This window comes from Pelophylax lessonae, assembly GCF_965119305.1.
Source record: "Pelophylax lessonae genome assembly, chromosome: 1".
Lineage (NCBI taxonomy): Eukaryota > Metazoa > Chordata > Amphibia > Anura > Ranidae > Pelophylax > Pelophylax lessonae.
In genome coordinates, this window is record NC_138768.1 from 557,620,472 (window position 1) to 557,636,098 (window position 15,627).

At 44.4% G+C, this 15,627-nt stretch overlaps 1 protein-coding gene across 1 annotated transcript in view; it reads right to left on the minus strand.

The window, feature by feature from the left end:
* Positions 1-15,627, minus strand: part of LOC309553041 (beta-1,4-galactosyltransferase 1-like) — a 212,855-nt gene that overhangs the window by 18,595 nt on the left and 178,633 nt on the right. The window lies entirely within an intron of this gene.

The window sequence follows — 15,627 nt, forward strand, 5'->3', positions numbered from 1 at the left end:
TAATCTCTGACCACCTATGTATGCAATCTCTGACCACCCATGTATGCAATCTCTGACCACCCATGTATGCAATCTCTGACCATCCCATGATGTATGCAATCTCTGACCACCCATGTATGCAATCTCTGACCACCCATGTATGCAATCTCTGACCATCCCATGATGTATGCAATCTCTGACCACCCATGTATGCAATATCTTACCATCCCATGGTGTATGCAATCTCTGACCATCCCATGATGTATGCAATCTCTGACCACCCATATATGCAATCTCTGACCACCCATGTATGCAATCTCTGACCACCCATGTATGCAATCTCTGACCATCCCATGATGTATGCAATCTCTGACCACCCATGTATGCAATCTCTGACCATCCCGGGTGCCATGTATGCAATCTCTGACCATCCCGGTTAACATGTCTGTGGAAGGTGAGGCAAGCAAGCTGTGCTGTATAGTATTGTACCAGTCCTGCCTGTGTGCCATGTATGCAATCTTACTCTGACCATCCCATGATGTATGCAATCTCTGACCATCCCATGATGTATGCAATCTCTGACCATCCCATGTATGCAATCTCTGACCACCCATGTATGCAATCTCAGACCACCCATGTATGCAATCTCTGACCATCCCATGATGTATGCAATCTCTAACCATCCCATGGTGTATGCAATCTCTGACCATCCCATGATGTATGCAATCTCTGACCACCCATGTATGCAATCTCTGACCACCTATGTATGCAATCTCTGACCACCCATGTATGCAATCTCTGACCATCCCATGATGTATGCAATCTCTGACCATCCCATGATGTATGCAATCTCTGACCATGCCATGATGTATGCAATCTCTGATTATCCCATGTATGCAATCTCTGACCACCCATGTATGCAATATCTGACCACCCATGTATGCAATCTCTGACCATCCCATGATGTATGCAATCTCTGACCATCCCATGATGTATGCAATCTCTGACCATCCCATGATGTATGCAATCTCTGACCATCCCATGTATGCAATCTCTGACCACCCATGTATGCAATCTCTGACCACCCATGTATGCAATCTCTGACCATCCCATGTATGCAATCTCTGACCACCCATGTATGCAATCTCTGATCACCCATGTATGCAATCTCTGACCATCCCATGATGTGCGCAATCTCTGACCATCCCATGATGTATGCAATCTCTGACCATCCCATGATGTATGCAATCTCTGACCATCCCATGATGTATGCAACCTCTGACCATCCCATGTATGCAATCTCTGACCACCCATGTATGCAATCTCTGACCATCCCATGATGTATGCAATCTCTGACCATCCCATGATGTATGCAATCTCTGACCATCCCATGTATGCAATCTCTGACCACCCATGTATGCAATCTCTGACCATCCCATGATGTATGCAATCTCTGACCATCCCATTATGTATGCAATCTCTGACCATCCCATATATGCAATCTCTGACCACCCATGTATGCAATCTCTGACCACCCATGTATGCAATCTCTAACCATCCCATGATGTATGCAATCTCTGACCATCCCATGATGTATGCAATCTCTGACCATCCCATGATGTATGCAATCTCTGACCACCCATGTATGCAATATCTGACCATCCCATGATGTATGCAATCTCTGACCATCCCATGATGTATGCAATCTCTGACCACCCATGTATGCAATCTCTGACCACCCATGTATGCAATCTCTGACCATCCCATGATGTATGCAATCTCTGACCATCCCATGATGTATGCAATCTCTGACCATCCCATGTATGCAATCTCTGACCACCCATGTATGCAATCTCTGACCACATATGTATGCAATCTCTGACCATCCCATGATGTATGCAATCTCTAACCATCCCATGGTGTATGCAATCTCTGACCACCCATGTATGTAATCTCTGACCACCTATGTATGCAATCTCTGACCACCCATGTTGTATGCAATCTCTGACCACCCATGTATGCAATCTCTGACCACCCATGTATGAAATCTCTGACCATCCCATGATGTATGCAATCTCTGACCACCCATGTATGCAATATCTGACCATCCCATGGTGTATGCAATCTCTGACCATCCCATGATGTATGCAATCTCTGACCACCCATGTATGCAATCTCTGACCACCCATGTATGCAATCTCTGACCACCCATGTATGCAATCTCTGACCACCCATGTATGCAATCTCTGACCATCCCATGATGTATGCAATCTCTGACCATCCCATGATGTATGCAATCTCTGACCATCCCATGATGTATGCAATCTCTGACCATCCCATGATGTATGCAATCTCTGACCACCCATGTATGCAATCTCTGACCACCCATGTATGCAATCTCTGACCACCCATGTATGCAATCTCTGACCATCCCATGATGTATGCAATCTCTGACCACCCATGTATGCAATCTCTGACCACCCATGTATGAAATCTCTGACCATCCCATGATGTATGCAATCTCTGACCACCCATGTATGCAATATCTGACCATCCCATGGTGTATGCAATCTCTGACCATCCCATGATGTATGCAATCTCTGACCACCCATGTATGCAATCTCTGACCACCCATGTATGCAATCTCTGACCACCCATGTATGCAATCTCTGACCATCCCATGATGTATGCAATCTCTGACCACCCATGTATGCAATCTCTGACCATCCCGGGTGCCATGTATGCAATCTCTGACCATCCCGGTTAACATGTCTGTGGAAGGTGAGGCAAGCAAGCTGTGCTGTATAGTATTGTACCAGTCCTGCCTGTGTGCCATGTATGCAATCTCACTCTGACCATCCCATGATGTATGCAATCTCTGACCATTCCATGATGTATGCAATCTCTGACCATCCCATGTATGCAATCTCTGACCATCCCATGATGTATGCATCTCTGACCACCCATGTATGCAATCTCTGACCATCCCATGATGTATGCAATCTCTAACCATCCCATGGTGTATGCAATCTCTGACCATCCCATGATGTATGCAATCTCTGACCACCCATGTATGCAATCTCTGACCACCTATGTATGCAATCTCTGACCACTCATGTATGCAATCTCTGACCATCCCATGATGTATGCAATCTCTGACCATCCCATGATGTATGCAATCTCTGACCATCCCATGATGTATGCAATCTCTGATTATCCCATGTATGCAATCTCTGACCACCCATGTATGCAATATCTGACCACCCATGTATGCAATCTCTGACCATCCCATGATGTATGCAATCTCTGACCATCCCATGATGTATGCAATCTCTGACCATCCCATGTATGCAATCTCTGACCACCCATGTATGCAATCTCTGACCACCCATGTATGCAATCTCTGACCACCCATGTATGCAATCTCTGACCATCCCATGATGTATGCAATCTCTGACCATCCCATGTATGCAATCTCTGACCACCCATGTATGCAATCTCTGATCACCCATGTATGCAATCTCTGACCATCCCATGATGTGTGCAATCTCTGACCATCCCATGATGTATGCAATCTCTGACCATCCCATGATGTATGCAATCTCTGACCATCCCATGATGTATGCAACCTCTGACCATCCCATGTATGCAATCTCTGACCACCCATGTATGCAATCTCTGACCATCCCATGATGTATGCAATCTCTGACCATCCCATGATGTATGCAATCTCTGACCATCCCATGTATGCAATCTCTGACCACCCATGTATGCAATCTCTGACCATCCCATGATGTATGCAATCTCTGACCATCCCATTATGTATGCAATCTCTGACCATCCCATGATGTATGCAATCTCTGACCATCCCATGATGTATGCAATCTCTGACCACCCATGTATGCAATATCTGACCATCCCATGATGTATGCAATCTCTGACCATCCCATGATGTATGCAATCTCTGACCACCCATGTATGCAATCTCTGACCACCCATGTATGCAATCTCTGACCATCCCATGATGTATGCAATCTCTGACCATCCCATGATGTATGCAATCTCTGACCATCCCATGTATGCAATCTCTGACCACCCATGTATGCAATCTCTGACCACCCATGTATGCAATCTCTGACCACCCATGTGTGCAATCTCTGACCATCCCATGATGTATGCAATCTCTGACCATCCCATGATGTATGCAATCTCTTACCATCCCATGATGTATGCAATCTCTGACCATCCCATGATGTATGCAATCTCTGACCATCCCATGATGTATGCAATCTCTGACCATCCCATGATGTATGCAATCTCTGACCACCCATGTATGCAATCTCTGACCATCCCATGATGTATGCAATCTCTGACCAGCCCATGATGTATGCAATCTCTGACCATCCCATGTATGCAATCTCTGACCACCCATGTATGCAATCTCTGACCACCCATGTATGCAATCTCTGACCATCCCATGATGTATGCAATCTCTGACCATCCCATGATGTACGCAATCTCTGACCACCCATGTATGCAATCTCTGACCACCCATGTATGCAATATCTGACCATCCCATGGTGTATGCAATCTCTGACCATCCCATGATGTATGCAATCTCTGACCACCCATGTATGCAATATCTGACCACCCATGTATGCAATCTCTGACCATCCCATGATGTATGCAATCTCTGACCACCCATGTATGCAATCTCTGACCATCCCGGGTGCCATGTATGCAATCTCTGACCATCCCGGTTAACATGTCTGTGGAAGGTGAGGCAAGCAAGCTGTGCTGTATAGTATTGTACCAGTCCTGCCTGTGTGCCATGTATGCAATCTCACTCTGACCATCCCATGATGTATGCAATCTCTGACCATCCCATGATGTATGCAATCTCTGACCATCCCATGATGTATGCAATCTCTGACCACCCATGTATGCAATATCTGACCATCCCATGGTGTATGCAATCTCTCACCATCCCATGATGTATGCAATCTCTGACCACCCATGTATGCAATCTCTGACCATCCCATGATGTATGCAATCTCTAACCATCCCATGGTGTATGCAATCTCTGACCATCCCATGATGTATGCAATCTCTGACCACCCATGTATGCAATCTCTGACCACCTATGTATGCAATCTCTGACCACCCATGTATGCAATCTCTGACCATCCCATGATGTATGCAATCTCTGACCATCCCATGGTGTATGCAATCTCTGACCATCCCATGGTGTATGCAATCTCTGACCATCCCATGATGTATGCAATCTCTGACCATCCCATGTATGCAATCTCTGACCACCCATGTATGCAATCTCTTACCACCCATGTATGCAATCTCTGACCATCCCATGATGTATGCAATCTCTGACCATCCCATGTATGCAATCTCTGACCACCCATGTATGCAATCTCTGATCACCCATGTATGCAATCTCTGACCATCCCATGATGTGTGCATTCTCTGACCATCCCATGATGTATGCAATCTCTGACCATCCCATGATGTATGCAATCTCTGACCATCCCATGATGTATGCAATCTCTGACCATCCCATGTATGCAATCTCTGACCACCCATGTATGCAATCTCTGACCATCCCATGATGTATGCAATCTCTGACCATCCCATGATGTATGCAATCTCTGACCATCCCATGTATGCAATCTCTGACCATCCCATGTATGCAATCTCTGACCACCCATGTATGCAATCTCTGACCATCCCATGATGTATGCAATCTCTGACCATCCCATTATGTATGCAATCTCTGACCATCCCATATATGCAATCTCTGACCACCCATGTATGCAATCTCTGACCACCCATGTATGAAATCTCTGACCATCCCATGATGTATGCAATCTCTGACCATCCCATGATGTATGCAATCTCTGACCATCCCATATATGCAATCTCTGACCACCCATGTATGCAATCTCTGACCATCCCATGATGTATGCAATCTCTGACCATCCCATGATGTATGCAATCTCTGACCATCCCATGTATGAAGAAATTGATGTCACTCCAGATTCCCTCTAGGAAATATGCTTACCAGAGCATATGAAATCAAAGGCCCAAGATCCAAACCGGTATTCTTGATGTCGTTGGTGGATATCCTCTGATAAAACTCCAGGAATTTGGATAAGTGAGATCATAGAAAAAAATAGAAGAACGCCATAGCATAAAATCCCACAAACAAATGATAAATAAGTTCACCAGTGATATAGAATGAAGTATAATGTGCTCAGAAGGGAGATCAATCCGCCACCAATATTAATGCTGCTTACCAGAAATAAATATGATAACGGCAATTATTGATAGAGAAACACCAGAGCCAAGAAGCGTAGAGATATTCTTTACCAAGGAGGAGGAAAAACCACCAGATAGTCCACCACTGATAGGTCAGTCCCTTACCAGACAGAATGCATAACACGCGTATATAAATGGGATTGTTTCCACCCTAGAGTCCAGAAAAAAATCACCTCCAAGCCTCTTACCAGATATAAACTTGAATAGATGTTGGAAACCCTGGATGAAATGGACAGTAAAAACCCCACAGGGACAAAGGGAAGAGAAACCAGACTCCAACTTGATTGACTCAGGAATTGGATGTGAAATCATGGAAAAATATAAAGGAACGCCATAGCATAAAATCCCACAAACAGATATTGATGCAATAATAGCTGTATTCACCAGTGATGATTAAACTGGAATATTAGTGTAGAAAAGATGAGTCAATCCGCCACCAACATTAATCCTGCTTACCAGAAATATAATAATAGCAAACAATGATAGAGAAATAGACCAGAGCCAGGAAGCGTAAAGATGTTCTTCACCAAGGAGAAGGAAACCATCAGATACAATCCACCACTGATAGGTCAGTCCCTTACCAGACTGAATGCATAACACTCATAAGTGAATGGAAGTGCTTCCACCCCAAATTGTCCAGTAAATAACACCTCTAAGCTTCTTACCAGATGTAAAGTATAAATAAATGTTGAATCTCCTGGATATATGGACAGTAGAGTCCCACAGGGACACAGGGGGAATGAACCAAACTCCAACTTGATTCAGGATGGCAGGTGATGTGACGTCAATGTAGCTCAATATAAATTGGCTCCAAATGGATAAAGCATAAAAACCGCCATAGTGTAAAAACGTAATGTATTTATTTAAAAAAAACAAAGAATTAAACTCACATGTAATCAGATGTAAACAGTCACTCGTAATTGCCGCCGGCCGGACGGCTCCACATATCCGCACTTGTCGAACGCTGTCGGAAATGATGTCAGCACGCCGTAACCTAACGTCATTTCGTCATAGATGACATTTTCAAAGGTGCGGACGGATTTAAATGAAGGGTATTCCCGCTTGTGATGTCACTTTCCCTCACATATAATGGCGGAACACTCTTCACTCATTTCCAGATATCCGGGAAAATGGGTTTAAGTAGAGGGCGTCATTTCCGACAGCGTCCGACAAGTGCGGATGTGTGGAGCCGTACGGCCGGCAGCAATTACGAGTGACTGTTTTATATCTGATTACAAGTGAGTTTAATTCTTTGTTTTTTTTTATAAATACATTACGTTTTTACTCTATGGCGGTTTTTATGCTCAATTTATATTGAGCTACATTGACATCACATCACCTGCCATCCTGAATCAAGTTGGAGTTTGGTCCATTCCCCCTGTGTCCCTGTGGGACTCTACTGTCCATATATCCAGGAGATTCAACATTTATTTATACTTTACATCTGGTAAGAGGCTTGGAGGTGTTATTTACTGGACAATTTGGGGTGGAAGCACTTCCATTCACTTATGAGTGTTATGCATTCAGTCTGGTAAGGGACTGACCTATCAGTGGTGGATTGTATCTGATGGTTTCCTTCTTGGTGAAGAACATCTTTTACGCTTCCTGGCTCTGGTCTATTTCTCTATCATTGTTTGCTATTATTATATTTCTGGTAAGCAGGATTAATGTTGGTGGCGGATTGACTTATCTTTTCTACACTAATATTCCAGTTTAATCATCACTGGTGAATACAGCTATTATTGCATCAATATCTGTTTGTGGGATTTTATGCTATGGCGTTCCTTTATATTTTTCCATGATTTCACATCCAATTCCTGAGTCAATCAAGTTGGAGTCTGGTTTCTCTTCCCTGTGTCCCTGTGGGGTTTTTACTGTCCATTTCATCCAGGGTTTCCAACATCTATTCAAGTTTATATCTGGTAAGAGGCTTGGAGGTGATTTTTTTCTGGACTCTAGGGTGGAAATACGGTAATCCCATTTATATATGCGTGTTATGCATTCTGTCTGGTAAGGGCCTGACCTATCAGTGGTGGACTATCTGGTGGTTTTTCCTCCTCCTTGGTAAAGAATATCTTTACGCTTCTTGGCTCTGGTGTTTCTCTATCAATAATTGCCGTTATCATATTTATTTCTGGTAAGCAGCATTAATATTGGTGGCGGATTGATCTCCCTTCTGAGCACATTATACTTCATTCTATATCACTGGTGAACTTATTTATCATTTGTTTGTGGGATTTTATGCTATGGCGTTCTTCTATTTTTTTCTATGATCTCACTTATCCAAATTCCTGGAGTTTTATCAGAGGATATCCACCAACGACATCAAGAATACCGGTTTGGATCTTGGGCCTTTGATTTCATATGCTCTGGTAAGCATATTTCCTAGAGGGAATCTGGAGGGACATCAATTTCTTCACGTTCATCAGTTTCACTAAGATTAACTGGACATTTATTTTGAAAATTTTTTGGACTTTCATCAGTTCAACTTTCACTTAGCGCAACTTTTTTACATATATAACATTAACCGCTTCCATACAGAGCAGTTAGACCCCCTTCCTGCCCAGACCAATTTTCAGCTTTCAGCACTCTCACACTTTGAATGACAATTGCTCAGTCATGCTACACTGTAACCAAACAAAATTTTTATCATTTTTTTCACACAAATAGAGCTTTCTTTTGGTGGTATTTGATCACAACTGGGGTTTTTTTTTCCGTGATATAAGCAAAAAAAGAGCAAAAATTTTGCAAAAAAAACACTTTTTTTTAGTTTCTATTATAAAATTTTGCAAAAAATTAATTTTTCTTCATACATTTGGGCCAAAATTTATACTGCTACATATCTCTGGTAAAATTAACCCAAATTAGTGTATATTATTTAGTCTGTGTGAAAGTTATTGAGTCTAGAAGCTATGGTACCATTTACTGAAAATTGATCACACCAGATGTACTGATGGCCTATCTTCTTTCTTGAGGCCCTGAAATGTCAGGACAGTACAAATACCCCCCAAATGACCCTTTTTTGTAAAGTAGACAGTCCAAGGTATTTAGTAAGAGGCATGGTGAGTTTTTTGTAGTTATAATTTTTTCCCACAATTCTTGGGAAAATGAAGAAAACATTTTTTTTTCTTTTTTTTTCCCAAAACGTTGGCAATTTATAAGCTATTTCTAACACATAGCATGTACACAGCAAAAATGACACCCCAAAATTCATTCTGCTACTCCTTCTGAGTATGGTGATACCACATGTGTGAGACTTTTACACAGCCTGGCCACAAAAAGAGACTCCACGTCCAAGTAGCACCATAAGGCGTTTTAGGAGCATAAATACACATAAAACTTTCTTACTACCTATCACACTTTTCAAGGCCCTAGAGCACCAATACAATGGAAAAGTCCACAAAATGACCCCATTTTGGAAAGCAAACACTCCAACGTATATTCTATGAGGCATTATGGGTCCTTTGAACATGTCATTTTTTTCCACAAGTTTTTGGAAAATGTGGGAAAAAAATAAAAACTTTTTTTTTTACACAAAGTTGTAAATTTATAGAATATTCCTAACACATAGCATGTACATAGCAAAAATGACACCCCAAAATACATTCTGCCACTCCTCCTGAGTATGGCAATACCACATGTGTGAGACTTTTTCACAGCCTAGCCATATAGAGGGGCCTAACATCCAAGGAGCATCATCATGCATCCTAGCCACTTGCCTAGGCCTATTTTTGACATTTGGTGTTTACAAGCTAAAATCAGTTGTTTTTGCTAGAAAACTACTTAGAACCCCAAAACATTATATATTTTTTTTTAGCAGAGACCCTAGAGAATAAAATGGAGATTATTGCAATATTTTTTATCACACCGTATTTGCGCAGCGGTCTTCCAAACGCAATTTTTTGGGAAAAAAAATCACTTTTTTTAATTAAAAAATAAGAAAACAGTAAAGTTAGCCCAATTGTTTTCCATAATGTGAAAGATAATGTTATGCCGAGTAAATAGATACCCAACATGTCATGCTTCAAAATTGCGCACGCTCACAGAATGGTGACAAACTTTGGTACTTAAAAATCCCCATAGGCGACATTTTAAAAATTTCTACAGGTTGCTATCTTAGAGTTACAGAGGAGGTCTAGGGTTTAAATTATTGATCTTGCTCTAACGATCGCGACGATACCTCACATGTGTAGTTTGAACACTGTTTACATATGTGGGCGGGGTTTCCGTATGCGTTCGCTTCTGCGCGCGAGCTCGCGGGGACAGGGCGCTTTAATTTTTTTTTTTTTTTTTTTACTATTTATTTTATTTATTATTTTTTATTTTTACACTGTTTTTAAAAAAAAAAAAAATTTATCATTTTTATTTCTATTACAAGAAATGTAAACATTACTTGTAACAGAAAAAGGCGCGACAGGACCTCTTTTTTGTGAGATCTGGGGTCAAAAAGTCCTCAGATCTCACAAGTACACTAAAAGATAGAAAAAATAAAAAAAAAAAAATTAAAAAAAAATTAAATAAAATGAAAAAAAAAAAGGGACCTTTAAACTGGTTGCTAGGCAATGACGTTTGCCGTAGCTCCGGTCCTCCAAGACCATAGTGTCAAGTGAGGGCAAGCTTGCCCTCACTCGACATCCTGTCTGTGAGGATCTGGGACCGGATCGTTTTCCCCGCTGCCGGCGGGTCCGGTAAACGGGGAAAAGGACCAGAATGCAGCGGGAGGGGGGGGCACCTCTTCCGCCACCCCGGAAGGGTGATCCCGCGGCGAATCCACCACTGGGACCACCCTTATCGGAAAGCCAACCGTCCACCGTTTAAAAAAATACCAGGGTTATGGCAGCTATCTGCTGCCATAACACCGGTATTTAGGTTTAAACGGACGACGTATATAAACCTTTTTGGACTTGGACATGGTGGCTGTATGAAGGGTGACAGGTACTCGGGTACTTTGCTGGGCAGGTGACAGGTACTCTGGTACTGATGAGCAAGTGGCAGGTACTCGAGTACTCCGATAGGCAGGTGACAGGTACTCGGGTACTCTTATGGGCAGGTGACAGGCAGGTGATAGGTACTGATGAGTAGTACTGATACTGATAGGTGATACTGATACTGTACTGATGATGGGTACAGATGATCAGTACTGATACTAATAGGTGATAGGTACTGATGGGTACTGATGAGTACTGATGAGTACTGATGAGCAGGTGGCAAGTACTCGGGTACTTCAGGTGTCAGGTACTCTGATGAGCAGGTGGAAGGTACTCGGGTACTCTGTTGGGTAGGTGACAGGTACTTGGGTACTCTGATGGGTAGGTGACAGGTACTCGGGTACTCCGATGACGGGTACTCAAAGTACCAGAGTACCTGTCGTCAGAGTACCTGAGTACCTGTCATCAGAGTACCCGAGTACCTGTCATCAGAGTACCCGAGTACCCGTCATCAGAGTATCCGAGTACCCGTCATCAGCGTACCCGAGTACCTGTCATCAGAGTACCCGAGTACCTGTCATCAGAGTACCCGAGTACCCATCATCAGAGTACCCGAGTACCTGTCACCAGCCCATCAGAGTACCTGTCATCAGAGTACCCGAGTACCTGTCACCAGCCCATCAGAGTACCTGTCATCAGAGTACCCGAGTACCTGTCACCAGCCCATCAGAGTACCTGTCATCAGAGTACCCGAGTACCTGTCACCAGCCCATCAGAGTACCTGTCATCAGAGTACCCGAGTACCTGTCATCAGAGTACCCGAGTACCTGTCATCAGAGTACCCGAGTACCTGTCATCAGAGTACCCGAGTACCTGGAATCAGAGTACCCGAGTACCTGTCATCAGCCCATCAGAGTACCCGAGTACCTGTCATCAGAGTACCCGAGTACCTGTCACCAGCCCATCAGAGTACCTGTCATCAGAGTACCCGAGTACCTGTCATCAGAGTACCCGAGTACCTGTCATCAGAGTACCCGAGTACCTGTCATCAGAGTACCCGAGTACCCGTCATCAGAGTACCCGAGTACCTGTCATCAGAGTACCCGAGTACCTGTCATCAGCCCATCAGAGTACCCGAGTACCTGTCATCAGAGTACCTGATGGGCTGGTGACAGGTACTCGGGTACTTTGATGGGCTAGTGACAGGTGCTCTTTATTGGGGGGGGGGGCAATCAGTGTGTTTGGGGTGCACTGTACTTGGTAACTAGCTGTTACCACAATCTCCTCCTCACACAGGATCAGTGTGTGAGGAGGAGAACACGGTGACAGCTAGTTACCGTGTTCTCTGATGACATTTGTGACCGGCTGTGATTGGACACAGCCGGTCACGTGGTAAAGAGCCAATTTCATTGGCTCTTTACCTAGATCGGGGATCGACTCTGTCCGAGGGACGAGCCTCGTCCCCGATCGCCGCGCTGCGCGCCCCCGGGGGCGCGCATTAAGGAAGGAACGAGCGGCTCGCGCTGGAGCCGCTCATGTGATCGGCTGTGATTGACACAGCCGATCACGTGGTAAACAGCCAATTTCATTGGCTGTTTACCTTGATCGGCGTTGGGCTCAGTCCGAGGGACGAGCCTCACCCCCCGATCGCCACGCTGCGCGCCCCCGGGGGCGCGCAGTAGCGGGGAGATCCGGGCGCCGTCATATGACGTCCGCCCGGATCGAGAAAGGATTTGTGCCGACGTCATTTGACATGACGCGGTACGGAAGGGGTTAAGGGTGTGGTCACACTTGAGGTTGCAGCTTTTTCCTATCACTTATAGCGCGGTTATAATTTATTCTTTACCACCGGTTAATATGGCAGTAGTTGGCGGGCTATCAGTTCCGACAAGCCAGCAGTCAAACGTTGGGAAAGAGGGTTATCCGGCATCATAATTTTTTTCCGCTCCAACATTTGGATCACAGAAGCCTGCCTTTTTCTAGAACAACGTGACGATGGCATCATGGAAGGTGGAGTGGAGGGCAAATGTGAGGAGAGAGGAGAAGGGGCTGGACGGTGAGAGCCTGGAGTGTGGCTTTGTGGGTTCTGACGGTGTTGCTCCCACTGGGCAGGTGATGGGAGTTCAGGTGCCTTCTTAAGGCGGTGGTCCCTAGGTGAGTGTTGGGCTTACCGCGACTTATGCGTTGACTGCAAAGACTGCAGATGGCAACACTGTTGTCAGCAACGGACACATTAAAAAAAGCCCACACTGCGGAGCCATGTGCCGACATCCTGGGAGCGCCAGATGTGCCTGTACATGGTTGATGGCTCGCTCCTGATACATTTGCAGTCTGCTTTCTACCTCTTGTGCAATGCAAGTTCTGCCTGCCTCTCCTCCCTATCTGCTGGTCCATCTCTCCCTCTGAACTCCCTTCCTCTTCCTCTCTTGTGGACACCCACGTGACATCCATAGACTCGTCATCATCCACGTCACCTTTCCCACCACTAACATTCGAGATCTCGGAGTAGGCAGCAACAGCGGGGACCAACCTCCTTGGGCTGATCTGGGTACTGTCGTCAGACTGCTGAGTGGCGGCTTTTGCTACCTCCTCTTCCTCATCCGATGCCAACAATGGCTGCGCATCGCAAACGTCTTGTGATGGATCGGAAAATAATTCCAGTGACTCAAGTGGATGGTATGCGGTGGTGGTGTCTTTGGGGGTGCACACAGCAGAGCGTGAAGAGGGTGCAGATAGAGAGGATGAGGAGGGTGCAGAAGAGGAAGGCTGAGTGACCCACTCAACCAAGTCTGGTGCGTCCTTTGTCGTAATTGCACGCAGCTTTTACAACTTCACAGTTAGGCTCCGGCCTACTGCTCCTGCCCTACCACCCCTGTGCACGTCTCTGCCTCTCCCTCTCCCTCTGCCTGTCATGTTTTTGAATTACCCTGTGACAAAAGTCTCGAAAGAATCTCAGTATATTTGGAAAAAGGTAGATAACACCCCGCTTCAATCTGTGGTATTGGGGGGCCACAGGTTTATCACACCAGTTCTACAAATAATTGGCAAGTATCTGTTGTCACTGTGTGTAGCACAGTTAACACAGCAAAAGAGGCCAAATTTTTGCAGGATTAAAATACAATCTTAGAAATGTATACTGTTAAATAAAACCCAGCTTCAATATGTGATATTGGGGGGCCACAGTTTTATCACACCAGTTCTACAAATAATTGGCCAGTAACTGTTGTCACTGTGTGTAGCACAGTCAACACAGCAAGAGAGGCCACAATTTTGCAGGACTAAAATACACTCTTAGAAAAGTATACTGTTAAATAACACCCCACTTCAATATGTGGTATTGGGCGGCCACTGGTTTATCACGCCAGTTGTTGAAAAAATTGGCCAGTGAGTTTGGCACTGTGTGTATCAGACTTCACTCAGCAAAAGAGGAAATATTGTTGCAGGACACAAATACACTTGTAAAAGTATACTCAGATAACACCCTACTTCAATCTGTGGTATTGGGGAGCCACTGGTCTATCACACCAGTTCTACAAATAATTGGCCAGTAACTGTTGTCACTGTGTGTAGCACAGTCAACACAGCAAGAGAGGCCAAATTTTTGCAGGACTAAAATACACTCTTAGAAAAGTATACTGTTAAATTGCACCCCACTTCAGTATGTGGTATTGGGGGGCCACTGGTCTATCACACCAGTTCTACAAATAATTGGCCAGTAACTGTTGTCACTGTGTGTAGCACAGTCAACACAGCAAGAGAGACCAATTTTTTGCAGGACTAAAATACACTCTTAGAAAAGTATACTGTTAAATTGCACCCCACTTCAGTATGTGGTATTGGGGGGCCACTGGTCTATCACACCAGTTCTACAAATAATTGGCCAGGGAGTTTGCCCTGTGTGTAGAGTTGCTGTAGAAATGCTCAGTCTCACCACCACACCTGTCACAATGCTGCACAGTGCACAATAATACTACTAATCCACTATAATATGCTTTCTACAAAGTATATTATACTGTGGATTAACCCCCTCCCCCACACCCCCTTTTTAGTGCACTGCACAGCAATACCAAAAAATTTGTAGCCCTTTAAATGACTTTTGTGGACATTAACAGAGCGATTTGTGCTGACGATCTCTAACTGCCCCTACAGCAACCACTGGATACCTCTCCCTATACTAAAGAGACTGTAATAGACTCTATAACGACATTGCAGCATTTTAAATGACTTTTGTGGACATTAACAGAGCGATTTGTGTCACTGCAGATGACGATCTATAACTGCCCCTACAGCACAGATTGAATAACCTGTCCCTATACTGAAGAGAGACTGGAACTATACCGAAATACCAGCCCTGAAAAGGACTTTTGTGGACATTAACAGAGCGATG